The following is a 12436-nucleotide window of genomic DNA, read 5'->3' on the forward strand; positions in this document are numbered from 1 at the left end:
CAACCGATTGGTCCCTGTCGGTAAATTAGAATTGAACAACTGTGTTATTGCGTTCGCTTGACGGTTCGAAGAAATCCGCTCGCATTCTGGGAAGTCGAATTTTTCATTTACTTCTGCCTGACGAGGGCCATGCGCGTCATCTGTCATTATGCAGCTTTTTTGAAATGTACGACATAACCATAAGTTTGAAATTAGTAATGAATAGAATCTAGCTGCGCACAAAAAAACTGACCTAAGCGACGGAACTTTCAAGTCGGTGCTACCAAAAATGTACTAATAACCTTCATGACTTGGCAAGGAATATGAGTACAATAATCAGCCATGAGAAAGTACTGAAAAGCCCATTGTGTGTGTTTTTTTTTTTTAATTTTGTATATCAATGTTTCCGTATAATTAGCTCCCGATTACCTTTATTTATGATATGACAATTTGTTATAGAAGGATTTCGTGCTAACTCGACTGAGGAGCTGGCAGCATACTCTCAGAAATCAATGAAACATTGTGGGTGTGTAGGCCTTACTATCCTAAGCAATTTAGCATATTTCGTTTAAATTTATCTGAAGCTTTTCTTATATCCTATATTTTCTTTCTTAAATAATGACAAGAGATAGGCAAAAAAAGGGAATAAGCAGTCAAAGGGTGACTTTTGAAAAGGGTCTGGACTTTTATAGACAACTATCAACAAAATTTAATTTGGAATCTTACACTAAAAAAAATTGAAAACTGAAAGTGATTTAAAATTTCTCAGTGCTTTTTAAATTTTCAGATAGACAATTTAGTTGCCAAAAAAAAAAACAGAAAAAGAAAATTTTCTAGCAACAAATTTAATTCCAAAGAAAAAGAAGAAAGCAGGAATATTGATAACTTCTTGCAGCAAACATTTTATAGACTTTGCTACGTTAAAACATAACACTAACATGGATTGAGTATTTGAGCCCTTTGAGGATGAATACAAATTTTACTCAAACTGTATTTTTTCGTGAAGACGTGTAACAAATTAACAATTTTTTAAATATATAAATTATTCAATTTTGAAACATTATCAACTTTATTTGTATTGTTCCTTTTGCATAATTGTATTTATAAACCTATGTATAAACCCGAGAACATATTGTTTTAGACAACCACGAAGTATCAAATTATAAAGCAAATACTAGGTATCATGTATTACTGAAATCTGCATTACGACGATTGATATCTTACCTTTCGAAATTACTCGAACGCAAAATCCGACCGCAATAACAGTATTAAAACCACAACACAGATTCTTCTACTTCAATCAAAATCAATCTTCTCATTCAGGCATAATGTTCTGCCTCAGGAGTATCATTCATGGTTAACAATTTCACCCCGAACATTAATTTGTTAAAACTTTCAATCCAATTTGCTAATCAGACAAGCACGATTTTAACTTTTCTTTCCTCTACAGTAGATCGAATGAGTTGAAACAGTTTTCATTCTCTTCTCGGCGCACCAGAACGAAATTCCTTTCACGAATATTTGATTCACCATGGATTTTTTTTAAGTTTCCTCATCCACACTGAAAAATCACTGTAAACTTTATCCGATTTTGGACAGACAAATATTTTCCGAGCACGATTCAGCAAGCAAGAGCTGAAAATTTCACCCGATTTAGAAAAATCTTGCCAAAAATCAAACACACTGCAATAGATACTTTCTTCCTCATCTCACGTTTGCTGCCACGGAGCGAACCAAACTCGCCAGCACTTTCCACGAAGAGACTTTACCATCATCAACACTTCTGCTCAAGCTGCTGTGCGGCCATTGTTTCGGGTCGAAATTTGGTTTCACGTCTCATCACCGACCGTCGCGGTGAGCATCAGCAGTTAAATCACGAGCAAACCTGCCTCGACATGCTCGATGCTAGTATGGTTGAGAAAACAGATCCAGTGAGGGGGTGTCTAGTGGGTGAAGAATCTGTGCTGATGGAAGGGAACGAAATGTCAAAACATGAGAGAGTTTGCTTTCTTTGTTCTCACGGATTGTACAAAAATGGTGAATGCTCTCAGCAGGGAAAGTACTTGCTCCGTACTCTCGGCTCTGTTGGCTCTCAGCATTGACGCGTGTTTGCGAGAGGGCCAGCTTGTTTTGGTTGATGTTTTCTTTTGAGGGGTAGGAATAGCACGGTTACGTTTGTTCAGGCTGGTTATAATCCAATGCCATTGTAGGTATCGTGAGGATTCAATTTTAGTTGTATTTCTCATTATGTTGAGTTCTTGATGTACAACATTGCAACTAGTTTCAAGACAGTATTGTAAAATAGTATTTATATGAAATGAAACAAAGGTTTGTTTTGACTGGTAACATCAATTACCTCCTAGTGTTCAGGGTGTTATTTATTCTTTTCATTTGCAGGGTGGCCACTCATTTTACATTTTCAAGTTCCCGCATTTTTCCCGACTTTTTCCCGCATGATTCCAAGAAATTGCCGATTGTCAGAAATGGTAACTAGGTTATGTTCTATCGACGGCATATCATTTCTACCAAACTTGCTCGGGACATTCTACACAAACAGTTGATTAGTTACATAAAATGCAACTTTTGCCTTTTCATAGTAGACAGGTTAAATATAATTTTTGCGATTTTCTCAAATTTGCAAATCTTCCATTAAGCAGTCAATAATCGTGTTAGCTATTTTGTGCATTCATTATGTTTGTCTATCTGTCTTCTTGAAATATGATATAAGCACCGTTCAACGCATAACAACCTATTAGGGCAACAACAACAAACAAAACAGCACTTTGTGTACAATTTTTTTCCGTTGTTCAAATAATCGGAAAAAGTCATGGGAAGTTAAATGTGAACATAAAACTACTTAACCTAAGAGTAAAAAATATTTTGATTGAATTGGTTATTTGGGGAACAAAACTTGTGACATGGATTCGCGTTTTTTTTTTCTTAAATTAAAGATAATGATATTTTACGTTCAGGAAAAATACTGCGTTTCTACTGTATTTCGTTTATCACGCGTTACATAGATTTAAAACTTTCAGAAGTGAATTCACAACTGTTTCAGCATTTTGGTTTGTTAGTCCATCAAAGTTGCATCTCTATGGTCATCTGCAAACATCTTCAACTTGTTTGCATCCAGCGCTCAAAATGGTCAAGCTGATAGAAAAAATGATATTGGGGACCAACATTTCAAAATAAGTGATTTCGAAACTCAAAAGATAACCTGGAAATCAGAAAAAAGATCTTAAATTATTATTTTTCAAATTAAAAGTCTTTTACTGCACGAACATGTCTTGCAGAAACCGTTGAAAAGGAAACAAATTTATTTTTAATTTCTTTTAAACTTCAAGAAAAAAAATGTTTCTTGAAATTTTCCCAAATCCTTTTTATTAGGATTTTTTCTAAAGAATTTTTAGTTTTTATTTCTCCATGATCATCAATGTTCAGTTTACATTATGCAGTTTTTAAAAATATAATATTTTTCAAAAATCAGCTCTTTGAAATGTTTAATTTTGAATATTTTTAATACTCAACTACTGCCAAGAATTTGCCGAAAACACCGCACCAATCAAACAAATCGTTCTGGTTTCGGAAAAAAAACTTCAGAAATTTTAACTTCTTCCGTGTTCAAATAATCAACGTTGTAACATTTGGCAACTTAGCTTTTTGAGATCTTCAATCAATTTTTTAAATAGAACTACCATCTACAGCTTTGCCGGAAACATTATACCAATCAACCTAATTATTTTGGCTTTCAGAATATTCGAAGTATTTTTGTTTATTGGTCACAGATTGAGCAGCCTACTGTTTAGTGCACGGGGCGATTGCAGGGCTAGCGCTACGATCCTGCAGACACTAACAGTCTCTCTCGAACCGAGACACGAACCTACAACGACTGACTAGTTAGGCCAGCATCGTACCCTAAGATCAGTTGCAAAACAAAAAGCATGTAAAAAGTCGTATGCAACAACAAATGAAATAAATAAAATGTTTTCTTGAAAAACCTCCCAAACGATTATGCTGTTTTCCAAGAACATTTTTGATTGTATTTACATCGAAAATAGTTTTTTTACATTCAAATTGTATAATTTACAGAAAAAAATATGAATTTGAAATATGTACAAAAATTAGTTTTTCAAAAAATTCCAAAATGTTTGCTCTATTTTGTGTCAACTTTGTAATTTTTTTCAATTAACTGCTCCGCATAGTAAGTTCGTCCCAAACCCAAATTTACACCAGCATTCAGTTTCTAAGCGGAAATGGTAGGTAGTTTCGCTAGAGTTCGCCAAATATTCTTCAAAAAGACAAGCTGAAATAAAAATCTATTTGGAAAACTGGAGAATCAGAGCTGTGTGTAACTTATTTTATCCTCAATTTGTTTATTCGAATAACTACTAGTACCTAGTAATGTTAGTAAGATTGTACAGCGAATCTTATTTTGCATTGCTCTTAGAAATTGAAACAGTTTCTATTGTACATATGAGAATTTATGATTGATTCTCTCACTAAAAACGTTTTCTCGATAAACTGGCAACTTCCATTTCCAGACTCCGGACCGGTTTTCGACCCTGGTTTCAATTCGCTTTACTATCTTGAGAAGTCCCACAGAGTCCATTCAATTTTTATAGATAACACGATTTATGCTGTTCTAAGACATTTGGTGTCAACATTTATTTCATTTGAAAAGCAGGACTGATGAGCTGGTGAGCGGGTCAAAAAAAAGTAAGTTTAGTGACTTTTTGGTTAAAAAATTGACTGCTGAAGAAAAATGTGACTATTAAGAGGCCAACTTGCAGTCCTGCACTTCCAACTTCTCCATCATTTGTAATTGCATCATACATAATACTTTGAAAAAATCTTGGTAAAAAAATCCCGATTAAATAAAAAAATTCCCGACTTTTTCCCGCATTTTTCCCGATGTTATTCAATTCCCGACTTTTTCCCGCATTTCCCGTTTTCCCGATTGAGTGGCCACCCTGCATTTGCCGTTAGTGCTACAAAAATGATTGTACAAAAAGTAAGTGAAAAATTGAAAGATGTCAGTATTTTAAATTTTATGAGTAGCTTGAATTGCGCTTTGACTATGAAAAAAGAAATCGCTGGGTTGAAGGTACGTTTTTGTATCGGTAATCTCGAAGCCAACTTGCATATTTTTTGGAATTAAATATTCTGTTGCACAATTTGTACATACACTCTTCCCTATGAAATAATCTGGTACTATTAAGGGGTTCTAAACCTTTTCACTTTTCACAATATCGAAAAAAAATATTGCATTATCTTTAAGTGCAACTTCTTGAGAACTTTTTTACAAACTTTCATAAGGGGCCATCCACATACCACGTGGACAGATTTTTAAGATTTTAGTTTTAATTAGCCGGGAATGCACTCGTTGGGCTATATAAGAGACTGCTTCTCCTCAAGCAAGCTCAGTTTACTAGCAGCGGGCAGCAGCGGCAGACAGTAGCAGCGATGGCGATGGGCAAAGGTGGCGTGGAGCAGCAGCGGGCAACAGTGGCAGTGGTAGTGGTTAGGTGCAGTTCCTACCTATTTCAGTTCGGCTCCCCTTCGATCTGAGTTGGTGTGTCTACTATTTGCAGCAATCGATTGTAAAATTTCTACGCTACTGCAAACAGCAGAAAATTGTTCGCATTAAACCTAGTTAACCGGGAATGCACTATTGGCCCTCGTCTATAACCTCTTCGTAGCCGCTGCCTAAATTAAGCTATCTCAGTGCAACTCTATACAAAAGACAGCCTCAAAACAATTCAATTTCATTCTTGTTTTTGATACGGCAGCAAGTAAAGCTGCATAGCTGCACATAGCTTCTGCTGATGTTCATTGTCATTACCGGTGCCGTCTGTAGAGGTAAACATTATCTGGAGCAGAGAGACCATCAAATTGATTAACCCCATTGAGTGTATTCCCAAACCTATTGCAAGAAATACATTCACTTAAGACAGGCTGTCGTATTCTACGTTAACTCTGCGGTCGTGTCTTATAAACAATCTTCAACTTTTTTTAATGTTCGTTATAAAAATCTCCGGTCGTTGAACGATCGATTTTTGATATACGATGTTTAACTTTGCCGAAAGAAAAATATTGATGCAATTTTTAGCGCTTAAAACATGTTTTTTATTGAGAAAAATGTTCCCGTTTGCTCTGAAAACATACTTATGAAAATGATCGTTTAGATTCCCGTTACACTTATAAACTAATGAAATGATATGAGGTTTTTGATTTCAGTTTATCTGCTGGGTCTCTATCGTGAACACCGCAAACCTCTGCAAAAAACAGCATTTCGGAAAAACAGCCACTACTCCAAAAATAATTGGTATTTTTTATAAACAAACGTGTTATTTTGTTGTTGAGTAACAGAACTTTCAGAAATTTGCTCTTTTTCTGCAATAAAAAAGGTGTTGTTGTTTGTATTTGTGTTTTATTTTGATTGTACTGCTGTCATGAGGAATCGCCAATGTTCCATAGAGCTTTCTACGCCATATCGATTCGATTATGTGGCCATATCGATTGATTATGTGGTATGCGCGCTTGCCGTGTTTCCAACTTATTCTGCATGTAAATCATGTCACGCAATAGTTTTCTTCGTGGAATTCTCATTAATCAAATAAAAAAATTAAATAATGAATATACCTACCATGTTTTTTTCGAAAATTGAATGTATATTATATGCCGTGAAGACTTAATTTCAATAAAAAAAACCTTAATTTCATCGAACTTTATTTTTTAATGCTCTTCTAGCAACTTGGAACAATGATTACTGCTAGCTGCTGCTGCTGCTGCTGCTGCGAAAGTTGGGTGCTTCAGCCGTCGTATACAGCAGCATAGTTTGCGTGTGTTAGCTTCGTAGCAATAAATCTTTGTTTACCGATAACCGCGGATAAACACAAACTTTGCGGGCAACTCTCACCATAATTTGTGCATAATTTAATACATAGTAATAATAGAGATAGTTCTTGGTGTAGTGTTATTAGTGCATTGGAACAGCATGATCTAGAAACGACTGAAAAAGCTGTTCAAAATGTGATGCCTAGAGTTTTCGCAATGATTCTTTTTGTGTGGTGGTGTTTTTCTAAAAAAGAATCCATTGTTTTCGAGACGAATTTTTGATCGTTTAGAATGATTTTTTAATAAATTTTAGGTTTAGACATCAAATACAATATAGTGACTGGTGAAATATTCAGCTTCGGGATATTTACAACTTTGGTGCTAGAATTAATTAGGAAAGTTGTTCGAGAACCATTTTCACCAATAAGGTCTTATAGTCCGATGATTATCATTGATGATATTTTTCCGGCATGATGGTAAGTTGACTCTGGATATAACCTTATTGAAATATTTCAATTTAACCGTTATGTACTCGGCAATTTTAACACACGTAAGTACTCGGCAGGGTACCCACCAAAATGAAATGCTTCTTACTTCTTTAATTCTTGACCGATTTTCAATCTTGAACCGTCAAAAGATTGGAAAATTTGCCTATTTTTAGTATACAGGAGCCATTGGTCTCCATATGGTTCCTGCAAATCCGGATCTCCGGGGCCAGGTTCAAGATCCGAGGCAAATTTTAACAATTGGCAACCAAACAATATTGGTATCGGAATCCATGAAATCACTCCAGAAGTTGACTTTTATAAATTCTGAGTCCATTTGCCGAGTTATCCTTGAAATGACCACTCTGGAGCAGATTCCTGTGGGGCCCTATATGGCCACCAACATGATTGGATAGAAACCCTAGCAATATGTATATCAAAATTCCGGAAATAACTCCTGGAATCTTTTTTGAGTTCATCTGTCAATTTGTCTCCAGAAGGCTATTTCAAAAACTTATTCAGAGCTTTTTCAGTTCAGAATGTAAATCGATTCCGGGATCGGGAAAACGGGAAATGCGGGAAAAAATCGGGAATTGAATTACATCGGGAAAAATGCGGGAAAAGTCGGGAATTTTTTTATTTGATCGGGATTCTGTTACCAAGATTTTTTCAAAGTATTGTGTATGATGCAATTACAAATGATGGAGAAGTTGGAAGGACTGCAAGTTGGTCCTTTGAAAGTCACATTTTTCTTCAGCAGTCAATTTTTTAACCAAAAAGTCACTAAACTTACTTTTTTTGACCTGCTGATTACTCATATCGGTCCTGCTTTTCAAATGAAATAAATGTTGACCACAAATGTCTTAGAATAGCATAAAACCTCGAAATCTGTTGTTATCTAAAAAAATTGAATGGCCTCTGTGGGACTTCTCAAGATGGTAAAGCGAATTGAAACCGGGGTCGAAAACCGGAGTTTTGGGAATGGAAGTTACCAGTTTATCGAGAAAACGTTTTTAGTGAGAGAATTAATCATAAATTCTCATATGTACAATAGAAACTGTTTCATTTTCTAAGAGCAATGCAGAATAAGTTTCACTGTACAATCTTACTAACATCACTAGTTATTAGTAGTTATTTGAATAAACAAATTGAGGATTAAATAAGTGGCACACAGTTCTGATTCTCCACTTCTTCAAATAGATTTTTATTTCAGCTAGTCTTTTTGAAAATATATTTGGCGAACTCTAGCGAAACTAGCTACCATTTCCGCTTAGAAACTCAATGCTGGTGGAGTTTTGGGTTAGGGACGCTATGCGGAGCAGTTAATTGAAAAAACATTACAAACTGCCCCAGAATAGAGCAAACATTAATTTGGAATTTTTTGAACAACTAATTTTTTTACATATTTCAAATTCGTGTTTTTCTGTAAATTACACAATTTGACTGTAAAAAAACTATTTTTGATGTAAATATAATCAGAAATGTTCAAGAAAACAGTATAATTGTTTGCGAGGTTTTTCAAGAAAACATTTTATTTATTTTATTTGTTACTGCATACGACTTTTTACATGCTTTTTGTTTTGCAACTGATCTTAGGGTAGGATGCTGGCTTAACAAGTCAGTCGTCGTAGGTTCGTGTCTCGGCTCGAGAGAGACTGTTATTGTTTGCAGGATCGTAGCGCTAGCCCTGCAATCGCCCCGTGCACTAAACAGCTGGCTGCTAAATCTGTGGCCAATAAACAAAAATACTTCGAATATTCCAAAAGCCAAAATAATTAGGTTGATTGGTATAATGTTTCCGGCAAAGCTGTAGATGGTAGTTCTATTTAAAAAATTGGTTGAAGATCTCAAAAAGCTAAGTTGCCAAATGTTACAACGTTGATTATTTGAACACGGAAGAAGTTAAAATTTCTGAAGTTTTTTTTTCGAAACCAGAACGATTTGTTTGATTGGTGCGGTGTTTTCGGCAAATTCTTGGCAGTAGTTGAGTATTAAAAATATTCAAAATTAAACATTTCAAAGAGCTGATTTTTGAAAAATATTATATTTTCAAAAACTGCATAATGTAAACTGAACATTGATGATCATGGAGAAAAAAAAACTAAAAATTCTTTAGAAAAAATCCTAATAAAAAGGATTTGAGAAAATTTCAAGAAACATTTTTTTCTTGAAGTTTAAAAGAAATTAAAAATAAATTTGTTTCCTTTTCAACGGTTTCTGCAAGGCATGTTCGTGCAGTAAAAGACTTTTAATTTGAAAAATAATAATTTAAGATCTTTTGTCTGTTATTTTTTTAAATTCCGAAATCACTTATTTTGAAATGTTAGTCCCCAATATCATTTTTGACGTAGAATACGGCAACATATACAGGGACCCAACTTCAATACAGGGATCCAATTTCAAAACCGAAAACATTGAGAGCGTCACGAAAATTGTCCAATTTCAAACGTTTTAAACTCAGTCAGTTTCCAACCGATTTCTGTCATTTTTGCAGCAATCGATTGGAAAATCACACTCTTTGGGCTATTTAAGAGCTTGTTTCTCCTCAAGCAAATCAGTTTACTAGCAGCAGGCAGTAGCAGTAGACATCAACACCGATGGCAGTAGGCGAAGGCAGCGTGGATCAGCAGCGGGCAACAGCGGCGGTGGTAGTGGTTAGCTGCAGTTCCTACCTCTTTCAGTTCGGCTTCCCTTCGATCTGAGTTGGACCCCACCAGCGGTAAATCAATTCAGATATCGTTGGGTGAATACAACCCGAAATTGAAACAGACTCGCCCCGACAGGTGGTTTGAGGAGCCACCATCATTCAGCGTGTGTATATATAGGGTGTGTGCTATATCTAGATAAACATTTTAAAAGGTCCTATCTGCTTTTATCGTTTCTCCGGAGCGTCTTTTTGTTTTGGTAATGGTTCAGTTTTAGTAACTTTCCCGAGCGTGGTTTCCGTTCAGAAGGCTAGGGTGATCCCTCCACTATCAATTCGTGCGAATAACGTGGCATAAAAAGTGTTTAGTAAGTTGTTGTGATGAATGAAAGTGATCGATCAAAAAGTCGATCAAAGCAGATAGGAACTTTCGAAATGTTTCTCTAGATATAGCGTGTGTGGCTAGCGTGCGTGGTTTACTGTGTAGCGTGTGTGGCTTGCTATATAGCGTGTGTGTATGTTTATAGCGTGTATGCATGTCTGTAGCGCGTGTGTGCATGTTTTTAGCGTATGTGGCACGCTATATAGGTGCATGGTTTGCTATATAGCGTGTGTGGCTTGCTATATAGCGTGTGTGGCTAGTAGTATAGCGATCAAAATTTTTATATAAAACTGCAAATAAATAACCTCATGTTGAATTTAATTATCACTGTAAATCATTCAGAACGAAATAGAAAATTTGCCATGTTGAGAAAAATTATTCAGTTGTAAATAAATGGCATTAACCAACACAATTAACCTTTTTTGACTTCAACTAAGCCTCAAAGTTTATCCGAAGAATTTTCGAGCTAGTGAGCCTGAATCACAAAATTTTTCGCTCAAGTCTTACTATTTGCAGCAATCAATTGTAAAATGATCTAAAAAGCAAAGCGTTGGTGCTACATTCCGATTCGGGACATGACCTTCTGTTTACTATACACAGACTTCACAGCCAACTGTTGAGTGTACAGGACAATTGCGGGGCTAGTGCTACGATCCTACTGACACTAACAGTCTCGTCTCTCCCGAGCCGAGACTCGAACCTACGACAACTGGCTTGTTAGGCCAGCATCGTACCTCGAGACCAGCTGGGGAGGCATGTAAAATTATCTACGCTATCGTAAAATGCAGAAAATTGTTATTTGAACTGTTATACTATAGATGGAGAATGCACTATTTGCCCTCGTATATAGCCTCTTCGTAGCCACTGCCTAAATTAAGATATCTTTGTGCAACTTGATACGAAAGACAGCCTCAAACAATTCAATTTCATTCTTATTTTGGATACGACAGCAAGTGAAACCGCATAGCTGCACATAGCTTCTACTGTTGTTCATTGTCGTTACCGGTGTCGGCTATAGAGGTAAACGTCATCTGGAGAAGAGAGACCATTAAATTAATTAACCCCAATTGAGTGTATTCCCAAACTTATTCCAAGACATACATTGACATAAGACAGGCTGTCGTATTCTACGTTAACTCTGCGGTCGTGTCTTATAAACAACCTCTTCAACTTTTTTTATCAGTTTGACCATTTTGAGTGCTGAATGCAAACAAGTTGGAGATGTTGGCAGATGTCCAGAGAGATGCAACTTTGATGGACTAGCGAATCAAAATGCTGAAAAAGTTGTGAATTCACTTTCGAAAAGTTTTGAATCTATGTAACGCGTGGCAAACGAAATACAGTTAAATCGCAGTGTTTTTCCTGAACGTAAAATAACATTATCTTTAATTTGAGAAAAAAAAAACGCAAATCCATCCAAATCCAATATTTTTTTTACTCTTAGGTTAAGTAGTTTTATGTTCACCCTTAACTTCCCATGACTTTTTTCGATGATTTGAACAACGGGAAAAAATTGTACGCAAAGTGTTTTGTTTGTTGTTGTTCCCCTAACGGTGTTTATATCATATTTTAAGAAGACAGACAGCACAAAATAGCTAACTCGATTATTGATTGCTTAATGGAAGGTTTGCAAATTTGAGAAAATCGCAAAAATTATATTGGAAAGGCAAAAGATGCATTTTATGTAACTAATCAACTGTTTGTGTAGAATGTCCCGAGCAAATTCGGTAAAACTGATATGCGCTATTACTTCCAATTTAAGGTTCAACCGTCGATTGAACATAACCTAGTTACCGTTTTTGACAATCGGGAATTTCTTGCAATCATGTGGGAAAAAGTCGGGAAAAATGCGGGAACTCGAAAATGTAGAATGAGTGGCCACCCTGATTTCAAGAACTGCTGCTAGGGTTTCTATCCACTCATGATGGTGGCCATATAGGACCCAACGGGAATCTGCTTCGTTACGACCATTTCGAGGAGAGCTCACCAGTTGGACTCGAAATGGATGTAGATCGATTCCTGGAGTGATTTCAAGAATTTTGATACCAATGTTGTTCGGTTTTATTGACAATTGTACTAATTCGTCTCACCGGAACATGCTCCCGTAGA

General features: G+C 35.9%; 1 protein-coding gene across 2 annotated transcripts in view; it reads right to left on the reverse strand.

Annotated features, from left to right (window-relative positions):
- The window catches only part of LOC129720096 (uncharacterized), a 207241-nt gene extending 205455 nt beyond the window's left edge, over positions 1-1786 (reverse strand). For both annotated transcript variants that reach the window (XM_055671515.1, XM_055671514.1), the window contains exon 1: positions 1204-1786. The gene's annotated coding sequence lies outside the window, so the exon portion shown is untranslated. The remainder of the gene's footprint in view (positions 1-1203) is intronic.
- Positions 1787-12436: the final 10650 nt, after the last annotated feature.

This window comes from Wyeomyia smithii, chromosome 2 (genome assembly GCF_029784165.1).
Source record: "Wyeomyia smithii strain HCP4-BCI-WySm-NY-G18 chromosome 2, ASM2978416v1, whole genome shotgun sequence".
Classification (NCBI taxonomy): Eukaryota; Metazoa; Arthropoda; class Insecta; order Diptera; family Culicidae; genus Wyeomyia; species Wyeomyia smithii.